We start from the raw sequence: 15,336 nt of genomic DNA, 5'->3' as shown, positions 1-15,336 counted from the left end.
GCAAAGACACTTGTTTTAATTAAAATAAGGTATCTCAAATGGTTGGCAAATAAATATGAAGTCAGGGAACACTGCACATACAGGCATTTTGTATGTTTCTCTGGGATGTTAAAAGCCAGGCTCAGATAAAGCACACTAAGCACGTCTTGGAGAGAGAAAAGAAACCTAACAACTGCTCGACATTACACAGTTCTTACCACCTCAGCATACTTTCCTCTGGCCAGCATTATGATGAGTCACAATAATAGGGAGCTCAGCACTCTGTATTTCATTTTCACAGAGCAGTAATGCCCTTTAATTAAATTAAATGCAGTCAGCTCTTTGAGATCTGTATAGTGATCACTGAATGAGTAAACTGCACCTGGTTATGTTTAAACGTGATGTGGCTAAGCCACAGTTTCACGTATGTATTATTATGATATTAATCTCTCTAAATCTTTGCTGAGGTTTAGGGTATAAGGGATATATCTTAGAAGGGGAAAGAATAGGAGGCTGGAAGACGACAGAAGGGAGAGAGTGGTTTCTTTTACAAGGCAGAGAACCATGCCATATAATAGGAAGAAGAAACAGTGTCCTTCTCTAACTTCAGCTGGTTGCTTGAGGACAAACAGGTGTGTGTTTTTTTTTAAAAAAAAAAACACTGATAAGCTGAAAAGAAATGGGGAAAAGTAGGTATAGTATTTTTTATGACTGCCATTCACTATCTGTGCTCCATAGTAGTACAACTATGCTTCCTTGCAGTGTGAAATGTTCCACTATGTGATACAGCATGTGCTGGAGGAAGACACAAGCAGCACAAGGTTCCCTTGTGCTCTATGATATGCAAGCTTAATCTGTGCTGTAAAGTGGGACAAATAAATGAATGAGCAGAAATATAGTCTTATTGCTAAAGCAGAGGACAAGGAATCAGGAGACTTGGGTTCTGTACTAGAGGGGGGCTGTTAAGGCTTAATTCATTAATGTTTATAAAGTGCTTTAAAGTTCTCTAATGGAAAGTGGTATGATGTTAGTGCCAAGTATTATAATTATAACCTGAGTGAATAGCAGGTTGAAATGTTTTCATGCTGGACAACTAAGCAAGTTTGAGAAATTTTACCCTGTGTATAATTTAAAAAAAGGAAGATAACCTGTTGCTATAATGTTTAATCACTCAGGATTAAATAGTGACAGGCAATTTTCTGAATATTTGGATAAGCAATCAAAAGTCTGGATACTTATCTAAATTCTACATACACCTTTAGTTTCCAAACTGTGTTGGAAAATCTTTTAAGTGCCTGCTGTCTTTTGTGATTTCCAGCACTTCTGCTTCTCATCCTGACCAGAATCAGAAAATGCAGAGGAATAAGGAAAATCTGATAAATAGTAATAAAATAGTTAGCCAACATTTTTTCCCACACCCCTACACACAAACTTCGTCATCAGTTGGTAACACATTAAGTAGTAAGAATTTAAATTACATTTTCTGCTATGAAGGTAACCTTTGATTCTTAGTATTCCCAACATTTAGATATTGTTTAGAATGTTATAATTAGAGCTGTGCAAAAAACAATGTTTCAGTTCAGTAGCTGAACAAAACAAATTCTATTCTGGCTGACCTGAAATGAACATTTCTCAGAGAACTGAAAAAGTTGGGGGGAAAAAAATCATTTTTTGTTTGAACAAAATTCTCCATTTGACCTAAAACAAAATGTTTCATCTGACATCAACCAATTTGATGAATTCTACATGAATTTGTGAAATGTTTCAGTCAACCTGAATCTATATTATTTTTTGGCAAAAAGAGTTGTCTCAAATTTTAGCTAGCTCTAGTTATAATTAATATTAACATCCTAATTAATTGCCACATATGTGATCCATTGTTTAAACCCTTCATCTTTCACTGTTTGTAGACAAGTTTAGACAGGCATATGCTATGCACACCCTGGCATGCATTTTTAATGTCCTGAGAGCAACCATTCTTAAGTTGACATGCAGTGGAGTTTTTTTCCTCTGCTCTTAGACTAACTAATGTTAATGTTTGTTAACATCATCTTTACATCTCCAAGTACTTAACACTCTGCTAGCTCGCTATCTTCATGTTGTGTGTTAGTGATCAGAGACAGGGGAATGAAAAATTATAAGTTCTGCAATGGTGTCTCTACACCTTTTGCTTTACTCCATAACTTTCCATACATTCTAAACTGTCTCTATCTTTCTATTGCAAAAATGCATATTGCATCTTTCACTATCTAAGCTGTTATGCTGCTGTCCTGCTAACATCAGCTTCAGAAAACTGTCTCCAGTTAAACAATGACAGCTGCAAAGGCAGGAACTCAACCTCTTCCCCCCTCCCTTCTCACGTATGAAATGTGAACATCAAAACCTGCAAGGATCATTTACAGAAGTATAGAACATTGTTTGTTCTATGATATGGTAAACATTCAGCAGGAGTCAAGGCACATTTAAAATACCCTGAGAACTTAGGCCACAATCAGGAACTAAACTCAAAGGATTCCAAAATGGGCGCACAGTTATGCAGCCAAAACAGCGTTCATATGCACACACATCTTGGCCATAAGCAGTTCTGTGTAGTCTGCGCACAACAGAAGTTATTCCTGCCAGAAGTAATATTCTGCATGCAGGGGTTAGGGAAGCAGGGGGAGGTCCATTAGAGCCATTGCCAGTTCAGGAGGTTTCATAGATGCCAAGATTTATACAAATTATTTATAAAAATACATATTGGTTCTTTAAATAATTTGTATGTTTGCAAATAATTTACATACGACCATAAACTACAGCTTAACAGCAATATACCTTGCACCAAGCAGTGGTGGGGGCAGAGAGCTGCACCAAATCTGACAGCAGTGGCAAATGGGTGTGTACTGAAGGGTGTCTGGAGAGTATGTGGGTGCATTCAAAGTCAGGGCAGCTGGGTTTGTGGAGTGTCTGGGTGGAAGATAAAAATGGTGGGGAGCCGTAGTAGTGGTTGTGAGGGTGAAGGTAGCTGGGGAAGCTGGGTGGCAGCTAAGGGAAGTTATTTTGTGGAGGTATCTGGGAGAAGAGGGAGTTAACTGGGAGCTGAGGGAAGCTGTGATGTAGCTAAGATAAGCTGGGTTTGTGCAAGTGTCCAGGAGAGAAAGATGGGCGCAAGCTCAGTGGTTGGAGAAAGCTGGGAGTAGAGGTTGGGGTGGGGAGGGAGTAGCTGTGAACAGTTGGGATTATGGGGGTTTCCAGGAGGTAGCTGGATAACTTGGGAGAAGAGCTGGGTTTGTAATGGTGTTCATGGGGTGACTGGGGAAAGTTGGAGGGGGGAGCTAGCTTTGTGGAGGTAGAAAGAAAAGCTTGAGAGAGAAGCTGGGGACATCTGGGTTTGGGAGGGTTTTCAAGAGGGCAGCTAAGTGGCTGAGGGGCAGCTGAGGGTAGCTGGTGTGATGGATCTGGAGCTGCTGTGTAATAACTGATGAATCATAGGACTGGAAGGGACCTTGAGAGGTCATCTAGTCCAGTCCCCTGCACTCATGGCAGGGCTAATTATTATCTAGACAATTCCTGACAGGTGTTTGTCTAACCTGCTCTTAAAAATCTCCAATGAGGGAGATTCCACAACTTCCCTAGGCAATTTATTCCAGTGCTTAATAATAATAATATATGTGGACCTGGATATTGAGATGTTTACTATATGACTGGGCTGGCACAAGAAGAAAGAATTTAATCATCTGAGCTATAGATGGGCTGAAAATCAACAGCTGTTGGAAATGTCAAGATGGGAGGGAAAGCCTTCCAGCTAGAGAGAACAATCAGGAAGGGAAAAGGAGATAAGAGAGAGGATGCAGCCTTCTGTGAACTGGCTGCACTGGCAGTGGAAGGATGTCTCTTGGACTCCTGGGCAAAACTAGGCAATAGAGACCTAAGAACTGAAGTTGGCCTGGAAAAGAGAGGAAAAGCAGTGGATGCCACACTGATGCATAAAGCAAGAGCATAACAGAGTAGGCCTACTGGGGAAAGCTGGAAAACTCAAATGCCATACAAAGCTAATTTTTAAGACAGGTACTCAGATCTGATGATGATATACAAAGTACAAGATAGATGTTTATACTGTTAACATTAAATGTGGCATATGGATCTAGCTTTTGAATTAGATACAGTAGCATTTTTCCATGAACAGCTTCATTATGCAGGAAAAAAGGCTTCTACTGTTTAGACTTTTTCTTGTAAACTGACTCAAAAGAGCCATTTCTAAATAACTGTATTTATGAACGTCACATGATGTTACTACAAGAAAGAATACAAGCCAAAGATTGTTCTTTGTATATAGATTCACGGCAGGGTCTTTATATCCCTGATTTTGCTTACATAAATACCCATTCATCTCTGGTTTTGCCCTCCCTTCTCTTTCTTGTAAAATCTGGCATTTTAGCTAACCAACTGTTAACCAAAGAGGACTAGACTGGACTATGTCTGATCCTGTCATTGCTACTTCTCACTGAACTAGAGTGCCCGCCATTGAGTAATGAGAGGTTCTCAATCTGTGGAACAGGAGACCAATGCCAGAAATACAATCTGTCTCTCTCACATGGTATTTGGCCACATTCTGGAATATGTTACATATATATCATATATCTTCATAATAGAATGACAAAAGGTTATCTCCCTCAAGTTGATTCATATACAATATTATCTTGGTTCTGCTAAAAGCAGAACCGACTGATCTACATCATTACTCACACTAGTCAATGTAAACTGACCAATTCTCTTCACAGTATGGTTAATATAGTTAAGGAAACTTAAAACTAAAAAGATTGTAGAGCAGTTTTTAAACTAAGGGCTGGGGGAAAGCGGACAGGTGTGGAGGGGCATGTGGTTTGGACAGAGTAATCTCTTAGGGGAGGAACTATTAAAGAAGATTCTCTATGTCCTAGTAAGGAGGAGAGGATGGAAGATGATAAAATATGGGTAGGATCTGATGAGAATCAGTCAAATGAAAAAGAGGCCCATTCAATTACATCATGTAATGGCAGACAGCTAAAAAGTGACAAGTTTTTAAAGTGTTTATGTACAAATGCTAGAAGCCTAAATAATAAGATGGGTGAACTAGAGTGCCTTGTATTAAATGAGGATATTGATATAATAGGCATCACAGAAACTTGATGGAATGAGGATAATCAATGGGACACAGTAATACCAGGGTGCAAAAATATCAGAAGGACAGAACAGGTCATGCTGGTGGGGGAGTGGCACTATATGTGAAAGAAAGCATAGAATCAAATGAAGTAAAAATCTTAAATAAACCAAGATGCTAAAGGACCATTCAAGGATGATAAGGCCTTTGTGGAGAAACTAAATGAATTCTTTGCATCGGTCTTCATGGCTGAGGATGTGAGGGAGAATCCCAAACCTGAGATATTCTTTTTAGGTGACAAATCTGAGGAACTGTCCCAGATTGAAGTGTCCTGAGAGGAGGTTTTGGAACAATTGATAAACTAAACAGTAATAAGTTACCAGGACCAGATGGTATTCACCCAAGAGTTCTGAAGGAACTCAAATGCGAAATTGCAGAACTACTGACTGTAGTTTGTAACCTATCATTTAAATCAGCTTCTGTACCAAATGACTAGAGGATTAGTTAATGTGATGCCAATTTTTAAAAAGGGTTCCAGAGGAGATCCCAGCAATTACAGGCTGGTAAGTCTGACTTCAGTACCTGACAAACTGGCTGAAACTATAGTAAAGAACAAAATGATTAGACACATAGATGAACATAATTTGTTGGGGAAAAGTCAACATGGTTTTTGTAAAGGGAAATCATGCCTCACCAATCTACTAGAATTCTTTGAGAGGGTCAACGCGCATGTGGACAAGGGGGATCCAGTGGATATAGTGTACTTATATTTTCAGAAAGCCTTTGACAAGGTTCCTCACCAAAGGCTCTTAAGCAAAGTAAGCTGTCATGGGATAAGAGGAAAGGTCCTCTCATGGATTGGTAACTGGTTAAAAGATAGGAAACAGAGAGTAGGAATAAATGGTTAGTTTTCAGAATGTAGAGAGGAAAATAGCGGTGTCCCCCAGGGGTCTGTACTAGGAGCAGTCCTATTCAACATATTCATAAATGATCTGGAAAAAGGGGTAAACAGTGAGGTGGCAAAATTTGCAGATGACACAAGACTATTCAAGATATTTAAGTCCCAAGCAGACTGCAAAGAGCTACAAAAGGATCTCACAGAACTGCGTGACTGGGCAACAACATGGCAGATGAAATTCAATGTTGATAAATGCAAAGTAATGCACATTGGAAAACATAATCCCGGCTATACATATAAAATGATGCGGTCTAAATTACCGCTGTTACCGCTCAAGAAAAAGACCTTGGAGTCATTGTGAATAGTTCTATGAAAACACCCACTCAATGTGCAGTGGCAGTCAAAAAAGCGAACAGAACATTGGGAATCATTAACAAAAGGGATAGATAATAAGACAGAAAATATCATATAGCCTCTATATAAATCCTTGGTGCACCCACATCTTGAGTACCGCTTCAGATGTGGTTGCCCTATCTCAAAAAAGATGTATTGGAATTGGAAAAGGTTCAGAAAACTGGAACAAAAATGATTAGAGGTATGGAACAGCTTCCATATGAGGAGAGATTAATAAGACTGCGTCTTTTCAACTGGGAAATGAGACCACTAAGGGGGGATATGATTGAGGTCTATAAAATCATGACAGATGTGCAAAAAGTAAATACGTGTTATTTACTCCTTCTCATAACACAAGAACTAGGGGTCACCAAATGAAATCAATAGGCAGCCAGTTTAAGATCAACAAAAGGAAATATTTTTTCCACACAATGAACAATCAACTTATGGAACTCCTTGCCAGAGGATGTTGTGAAGGCCAAGACTATAACAGGGTTAAAAAAAGAATGAGATAAGTTCATGGAGGATAGGTCCATCAATGGCTATTAGCCAGGATGGGCTGAGGTTGTAGCCTCTGTTTGCCACAAGCAAGCTGGGAATGGGCGACAGGGGATGGATCACTTGGATCACCTGTTCTGTTAATTCCCTCTGGGGCATTGCCCACTGTTGGAAGACAGGATACTGGGCTAGATGGACCTTTGGTCTGACCCAATATGGCCATTCTTATGTTAAGGAAATGAAAGTAACTTTAGCAAGTAGTGGTACCAAACTGAAATCCTGAATCCAAGCACTAATAAGTCTGGAAGAAGTTTGGATCTGGATCCACACTTTGCATCACTAAGGAATCCGATTAAGATAAGATAAATAATATGTACCTGTAGTAATATTAAAAAAGTAGGTCCTAACTGCTTGTGGTTGTGTACGTTCCCAATGTACATTCTGCAAAAGAAGTGTTGTCATATGCTATGTTTAAAATTCGGTTTGAGTAATTCCAGTCTGTTACTTAAAATATGCCCTGTAGTTGCAGTTGAATAAATTATTCTTCACCTCCTGCCCTAAACTGTTGTGCAGTGTCGCTGTGAGCTTTTCAACAGTAACCACAATATATTTCAGTCTTGGCAACATTTCACTGGTGGGTGATGAAATTCCAATGGACACAGGTTCCGCTGCCATTACCACTGGTGGAATTGCACTGATGGTGAATTATGTGTCTGAATTTTGGCAATGTAGTTGTAGTTATACAGATTTTCTTTGTATTGGGAGTGGGAGATTTAAATCTATCTATTTCTCCAAGGGTATAGAGGCCAACTGCGAAAAAGCTGTTAGTGTGATCATTAGCCTGGCTTTAACATTTTAATGCTATTTTCCTTGTACTGCCTTATTCTGTTTCTCTCTGTGTCTTTAAAAGCTTTATGACAAGGGTGGGGAGACTAACAAATTTCATTTCAGAGATCTGTGCAATAGTGAAGTGTTTTAAATAATGAGAAAGCATGTGCTAGTATAATCAAATAACTAAGAAGCAGAATGTTAAGCAGATGATTCTAATATCTATTTTTGGATTTACTTGAGACAGCCTTTTGACTACATTTTAGTTCAGGGGTGGGCAAACTTTTTGGCCCGAGGGCCACATCTGGTTGGGGAAATTGCATGCAGGGCCATGAATGTAGGGCTGGGGCAGAGGGTTGGGGTGTGGGAGGGGGTGCGGTGTGCAGGAAGGGGCTCAGGGCAGAAGTTTGGGGTGCAGGAGGAAGTGCAGATTGTGGGAGGGAGCTCAGGGCAGGGGATTGGGGTGCAGGAGGGGTGTGGCAGGGGGCTCCGGGCAGGGGGTTGGGGTGCAGGGGGGGTGCGAGATCTGGCCCGGCAACGCTTACCTTGCACGGCTCCAGGGCGGTAGCAGCACGCAGAGAGGCTAAGGCAGGCTGCCTGCCTGCCCTGGCCCCGTGCCGCTCCCGGAAGCATACTCACCATCTCTGTATTAAAGTAGTTTTCTAAAATGCTACTTATATTAGTGAGTGAAAACTAATTATAATGCCAATTGACATAAATGCCTTTACAACTAAAACAGAGGTGGGCAAACTACGGCCTGCAGACCAGATATGGCCTGTCAGGGTTTTGGATCCGGCCTGTGGGATTGCCACCCCCATGGCGCTGCGGGGCTAAGACAGGCACTCTTAGGGGTAGAGGGCTCTGCGCGCTGCCCTTGCCTGCGGGTATCTCTTTCGAAGCTCCTAATGGCTGCAGTTCACCATTCCGAGCCAATGGGAGCTGCAGGGGGCGGTGCCTGCAGGCAGGGGCGGTGCCTGCAGGCAAGGGCAGCGCACGGAGCACTCTGCCCTCCCTCCCCCAGGGGCCACAGGGATGTGGTGCTGACCACTTCTGGGAGCGGCACAGGGCCGGGGCCAGGGCAGGCAGGGTGCCTGTCTTAGCCCCGCGGCGCCATGAGGGTGGCATTCCCGCAGGCCGGATCCAAAACCCTGATGGGCCGGATCCGGCCTGCAGACCATAGTTTGCCCAAACCCTGTTTTAGCTGAAGGCATTTATGTCAATTGGCATTATAATTAGATTTCACTCACTAATATAAGTAGCATTTTAGGAAACTACTTTAATACAGAGATAGTGAGTACATTTCCAGCTATTTGTGAATGTAAACAGGACATGAAAAGGAATTTAATATCTGAAGATTTTTCATAGCTCATTAAGAGGATTGTATATGAGAGCTCTGTATTGAAAATAAGATTGAATTGCTGAATTAGCTGCGTTTTGGCAATTTCACTCAAGTCTGTTGTTTTCATGACAATAATTTGTTCATTGTTACACCTTACTGCAGTCATTTCCTTCCAGAAATAAATACAACGGGCCATACTAGGAGCTGGTGTAGAGAGGCAGTAATCCACTGAAGCCTGAACTGGGCCTCTGAAGTCTTTACAAAGACCCTCTAAATGCTTATATTTTACCATCCATCAAATATACTATTGTGCTTCAGAAAACAGGCTAGACTGCTTTCGGTTTAGAAATACCACTGCTTGTGTTAAGTCAGTATGGTTTTTTTTGGAGATGAAGTGAAGGGTGAGATTCCTTATTATGATTAAGATTGTAAATGTGGAGGAGAAAAGCACTCAGCTAGCAAACAGCTGAGTTACAAATATATGTCTTAATCTGAGCCCTAAATGTCAGGCTAGCTAATGGAGACTTCAGCAGTTTTACAAAACAATCTAGCTGCAACTTGTTTAGCTAGAGGCCTATCCTGCTGAATAAGGAGAGCATGTGGTATACGGCAGATCAGAGCATGGCATGATAGATTAGATTGCTAGATGCTGTAATGGAATAATCTCTTCAAGTGCATCATGTGAGCTGCTGAGAACAGAATTATTTTAATTTATTTTCTATAATTCTTGTTTCTCCTCATTCTGTCCTTACTACATGCTTTCTCTCTTTTTATTGTGTTTTAATGGAGAGCAATACTTATAAATTGGCTTTACAAATATTCGTTTCCAGGCTGATGCAGGGGAGGACCAGAGAGTGGTTTTCCTTTCTTATATACCAGATTTTCATTTCCAGGAGAGTGTTCCTAGAGATAGAGAGATGAGAAGTATGTCAAAAGCCATGGCCTTGTTACTGGAAGGTTAAGGAATAGATTACAGATACCCACTCTGTTGTACCTATGGTTCACCCAGAAGCTGTAAAGAGCCAGAAGTGATATCCCTCTGTTATCAGAATATGTAGAAAGGAATAAATCATGAAGCACACAGTAATGTGTTACACTAAAAAGAAAATACTGATGGTGCTTTTAGGGAGTGGACTCTTCATAAATAAAGTCCAGCCAGGTGTGGGAAAATACTGTTAGTAATTGTTTGTAATTTGATCATCATTACAAATGATGTCCTGGACAAATTCCAAGTTGGGTAAATGCATTCTGCCTGCCTTACATCCTCCTTGTAGTTTTAATTAGATATGTGTTTTTGCTTTGTTTAATGTCCTTAAACATTGTTGTGTATTGTTAAATACAAACTGCATTCCTCGCTAGAGCTGGTTGCATACCAGTAGTGGTAAATTTGTGTATGAGTTTATGAAGTCAGGGGCAGCAGAATCTAATGACCCAGGAGCAGGAAGCTATGAATTCCAGAGTGCTAGTCCATGCTCTGATATTAGCTCATTTTGTGGCCATTGGTAAATCACTGAGGGACAATGGGTGGCCTGTTCCTGTGGAGATGTGCATGGTGAGAAGGAATGAGACCATGAGGAGCCAATTGCAGCCTTTGAACTGGAAGTGCTCCAGCCTAGTGATATGTGAAGTGCTACTCCTGTGATAGATATGACAATTTCCTGCAATATCTTTGAAAGACTTTATTGCATTAAGTTTTTGGATTATTGTGGGTTAGGATTGTATGTAACCTCTATATGGGGGAGATGTGACAAATGTCAGACCTAGAAGTTCAAAAGACTATATTGAAAATGTGCCAGACAAATATGGACTTTTGGGATTCATAGATTCTAGGACTGGAAGGGACCTCGAGAGGTCATCGAGTCCAGTCCCCTGCCCTCATAGCAGGACCAAATACTGTCTAGACCATCCCTGATAGACATTTATCTAACCTACTCTTAAATAGCTCCAGAGATGGAAATTCCACAACCTCCCTAGGCAGTTTATTCCAGTGTTTAACCACCCTGACAGTTAGGAACTTTTTCCTAATGTCCAACCTAAACCTCCCTTGCTGCAGTTTAAGCCAATTGCTTCTTGTTCTATCCTTAGAGGCTAAGGTGAACAAGTTTTCTCCCTCCTCCTTATGACACCCTTTTAGATACCTGAAAACTGCTATCATGTCCCCTCTCAGTCTTCTCTTTTCCAAACTAAACAAACCCAATTCTTTCAGCCTTCCTTCATAGGTCATGTTCTCTAGATCTTTAAGCATTCTTGTTGCTCTTCTCTGGGCCCTCTCCAATTTCTTCACATCTTTCTTGAAATGTGGTGCCCAGAACTGGACACAATACTTCAGCTGAGGCCTAACCAGCGCAGAGTAGAGTGGAAGAATGACTTCTCGTGTCTTGCTCACAATACACCTGTTAATGCATCCCAGAATCATGTTTGCTTTTTTTGCAACAGCATCACACTGTTGATTCATATTTAGCTTGGGGTCCACTATCACCCGTAGATCCCTTTCTGCCATACTCCTTTCTAGACAGTCTCTTCCCATTTTGTATGAGTGAAACTGATTGTTCCTTCCTAAGTGGAGCACTTTGCATTTGTCTTTGTTAAACTTCATCCTGTTTACCTCAGACCATTTCTCCAATTTGTCCAGATCATTTTGAATTATGACCCTGTCCTCCAAAGCAGTTGCAATCCCTCCCAGTTTGGTATCATCTGCAAACTTAATAAGCACACTTTCTATGCCAATATCTAAGTCATTGATGAAGATATTGAACACAGCCGGTCCCAAAACAGACCCCTGCAGAACCCCACTTGTTATACTTTTCCAGCAGGATTGGGAATCATTACTAACTACTCTCTGAGTACAGTTATCCAGCCAGTTATGCACCCACCTTATAGTAGCCCCATCTAAATTGTATTTGCTTAGTTTATCGATAAGAATATCCTGCGAGACCATTTCAAATGCCTTACTAAAGTCTAGGTATACCACATCTACCGCTTCTCCCTTATCCACAAGACTCGTTATCCTATCAAAGAAGGGATAATAAGTGTAAAGTGGATTTCCTGGGGAATTCCTAGGGAGAAGTTCATGCAAATTCCTCAACTCCAGTTACGCAAAACCCCAGCATTTTGAAGCTACTCCCTGAGGAGAGGGTCATTGTCTGCTGGTTACCTGTTACAGAAGGCCAAGATCAAAGGCTTGAGCTGTATAAAGGAGCAACTGATCTGCCCAGCCTTGATCCTGGATCTAAGACAGATGAACTTGTAAGCTTGGGGAAAACCCAGTTGTAGTTTTTGAAGTACTAAAATCAGCCAAAGCCCTAGGCTGGAGTTGGGGGTGACCTCAGGTAAGTATTTTAGCATGCGTGTAGGTTCTTTTAATATGTTTCCTTTATAATGCTTTTACCTTAAATAAACGTGCGTGCTTAGAATGAGCTGTGTGGTAACTTGTAACTGCAGGCAATACAATGTTCATAGCTCTTGGAGAGAAAGCAAAGCACAGGCATTGCCCTTTTCAGTCACTCTGGTTTGCTGAGGATATCACAATGTAAGGCAAGGAGCTGGGCAGCTTTTAAATCCCTGGTCAGGAGGGAGTGGCTGCAGGTGTCTGCCTAGGAGAGCTGATCCCTGGGAGTTAGAAGCCTAAAGTGGATGCCCTTGGTGGAGCACGGAGGAGTAATACAGGTACTGTTGCCATGAAACTGTGACAACTCCATCTTATGGATGACAGGAAAGTGAAGGGCCATGCTCTAGTCCCTTGCATTGGTGTTTCAAGTATTTTTTCTTACTTGAAAGCACATCTTTTTTGTTAGCATGCACTCTGACCTACAAGACATGTTGGTGAATTTAAGTTTGCCAAAAACAGTATGATATTACATTGAACTATTTGAGAAATAACATGGGATCATAATACGAGCTGGGGAAATAATTGGTTTTTCAGTTTGTCGGCAATTTAAAAAAAAAGTAAAAAAAATGGTTAGACATTTTTGCAAACTGAAAAGAGAAAAAAATGTTTTTGGTCAAACAAAATGTTTCATTATGATATGGAGCATTTAATGTTTTTGATTATTTAAAAAAATAAAGCTACAGTTGTTTCGAATCGAAGAACAAAATGTTTTGTTTCAAAAATGTCAAAATGAAACATGTAGTTTTTTCAGAATTGTCTTTGTTTCTTTTTCCAAAATGAAAAATTCACCAAAGAATGTTTTGTCAAAAAAATGTCACCCACTTTAAATCATACTGCAGACACAGATGCAGTTTGTGGAGAGGCAGCCCCTGCAGCTTTATCTTAATCTCTTGTCTTTTGATTGCTTACTCACACAACTTCAGCATTCTTAATCATAATTCCGTCAGAAAACTACATTAAATTCCTAAAATGGTTTGGGATTCTTTGAGATAAAGGTGCAATATACATATAATATATTAACACTATTATTACAGTCATTTCCTTTATGATATCCCTAAAAGACATAAGTTGTCTTAAATGTAAAAATGGAGTACAACCTTCCATATCATATGTTTTATAAACATGTTTTATTATTGATACTCTACTGCCCAGCAAGGATGTATTGTATGCCAATCTGTACTGAAGTAGTATAGCAACTATTTTTTTGAATTATACTACTGTCTGTGAGTAATTGTGAGGGGACAAACCTTATAAAGATTGTAACACTGAGGAAGCAACCCTTAAGGGCATATCCAAAGGGTACTGAAAGGTAAACAGGGCTATTTCTCGTAGATAGTTATCAAAGCCATGTTAAGTAGACTTGAATCTTTAACATGTTTGCCTGTATTGTCAGAGAATCAAGAATAGATGCTAAATGTATTTGTCTGTGTTTACCTATATCTTGTCAGAAGTTTAACAATGTAACTAGATTACTTGTGGATGCTAATTCCCTTTCATGTCTTTATGGCCTTATAGTATGCATGTGGATGGTTCATTTAACCTTAAGATCAAAGATGCAAGATACTGTAGATGGATTTCCACTCTATTCGGCTAAATTCAGTGCCTTGCATAATACTGTAATAAGATTCTGTAGGAACTCATAATATTATCTGCATCATCTTCAGTTTAATTATCTATGCTATAATGAACTGTCTTGATTGTTTGAATGGCTAATTGCCTTATGTTAATGAATACAACTAGCTTACCTGTGTATGCATAGGAAATAGATTAGCTTCAAAGCAACAATCTGCACTGCCTAGGAGGGTCCTACTGTGACAATTGCTGTCAACAGGCTTATCAGCTTTCTGGAGGACTATAAAGAAAAGTCCCAGGCCTGATCCTTTTTATCTCAGATCTGCTTAAACTTTAACAGGGAAGGTCTAAACTTAAAAGTCTGAGGTCTCCAGGTTTACCCTGGAATTCTCATGGAAGAATTTGAACAGACTCTACACCTGGACTGCTCATTGGACTATAAACTGGACTCAACTTATAAGAAAGACTTTTACAAATCAGCAGCCTCACTATCTCTGCTATGAAACTGACCAAAGACCTTTATGCATATCTGTTTGTATATTGTTCTTTTAACCACAGCAACTCTTTTTCTTTTTATTATTAAACCTTTAGTCTTTTAGTTACTAAAGGACCATCTGCATGATTATTGGGTAAGATCTGAGATTCATATTGACCTGGTATTGCAGGTACCAGGTCACACAGATAAAATAGGAAGATGCAAGAAAATGGACTATGTTCCCAAGAGCTGTAGGAGGAGGCTCTAGAGGGGCAGGATGATCTAGTGGCTAGGGCACTAACCTAGGACTGGGAAGATCAACGTTCAAGTCCCTGCTTGGCCACAGATTTCCTGCAATTCACTTAGCATCTCTATGACTCAGTTCCTCACCTATAGAATGGAGACAGGGAGTTCTTCCCTACATCACAGCTGTGTCACAAAGATAAATACACTGAAGATTGTGAGGTGCTCAGATGCTAGAGAACCTCACCATATCTATCATAGTACCCAAAATAGATATATAGGTATAGTATAAGAAAAAGGGTTATGTTTTTGAAATACTGTACATGGGAGGAAGACACAAATCCTATTAACATATCATGGAATTGGAATTAATACTGTTCTTTGCATGGTTTTGAAAATAGCTAAATGAAATGGAAAGTGATTTTATACTGAAGCACATCACAAATAATAAGAGAGATACTGTGATGACTAAGTATGATCTTGATGAACTCATAGGAAGTCTCAGTATCTCTCTCTCTCTCTCTCTCTCTCTCTCTCTCTTACTGTTTGCAATTTCTTCTCTCTCAGAGAGCAGTGGAGGTTAGGAACTATTTATTGAGAGAAA

General features: G+C 40.2%; 1 protein-coding gene across 2 annotated transcripts in view; it reads left to right on the top strand.

Moving 5' to 3' along the window:
* The window catches only part of GRXCR1 (glutaredoxin and cysteine rich domain containing 1), a 67,137-nt gene that overhangs the window by 18,087 nt on the left and 33,714 nt on the right, over positions 1-15,336 (top strand). Inside the window, exon 2 of one of the 2 annotated variants that reach the window (XR_010601484.1) lies at positions 453-611. The exons of the other annotated variant lie outside the window; for it this stretch is intronic. The gene's annotated coding sequence lies outside the window, so the exon portion shown is untranslated. The remainder of the gene's footprint in view (positions 1-452; positions 612-15,336) is intronic. 2 annotated transcript variants of the gene reach the window in all.

This window comes from Chrysemys picta, chromosome 5 (assembly GCF_011386835.1).
Source record: "Chrysemys picta bellii isolate R12L10 chromosome 5, ASM1138683v2, whole genome shotgun sequence".
Classification (NCBI taxonomy): domain Eukaryota; kingdom Metazoa; phylum Chordata; order Testudines; family Emydidae; genus Chrysemys; species Chrysemys picta.
The sequence above is the reverse complement of the archived record's forward strand: the minus strand, read 5'-3'. Positions and strand labels throughout refer to the sequence as shown.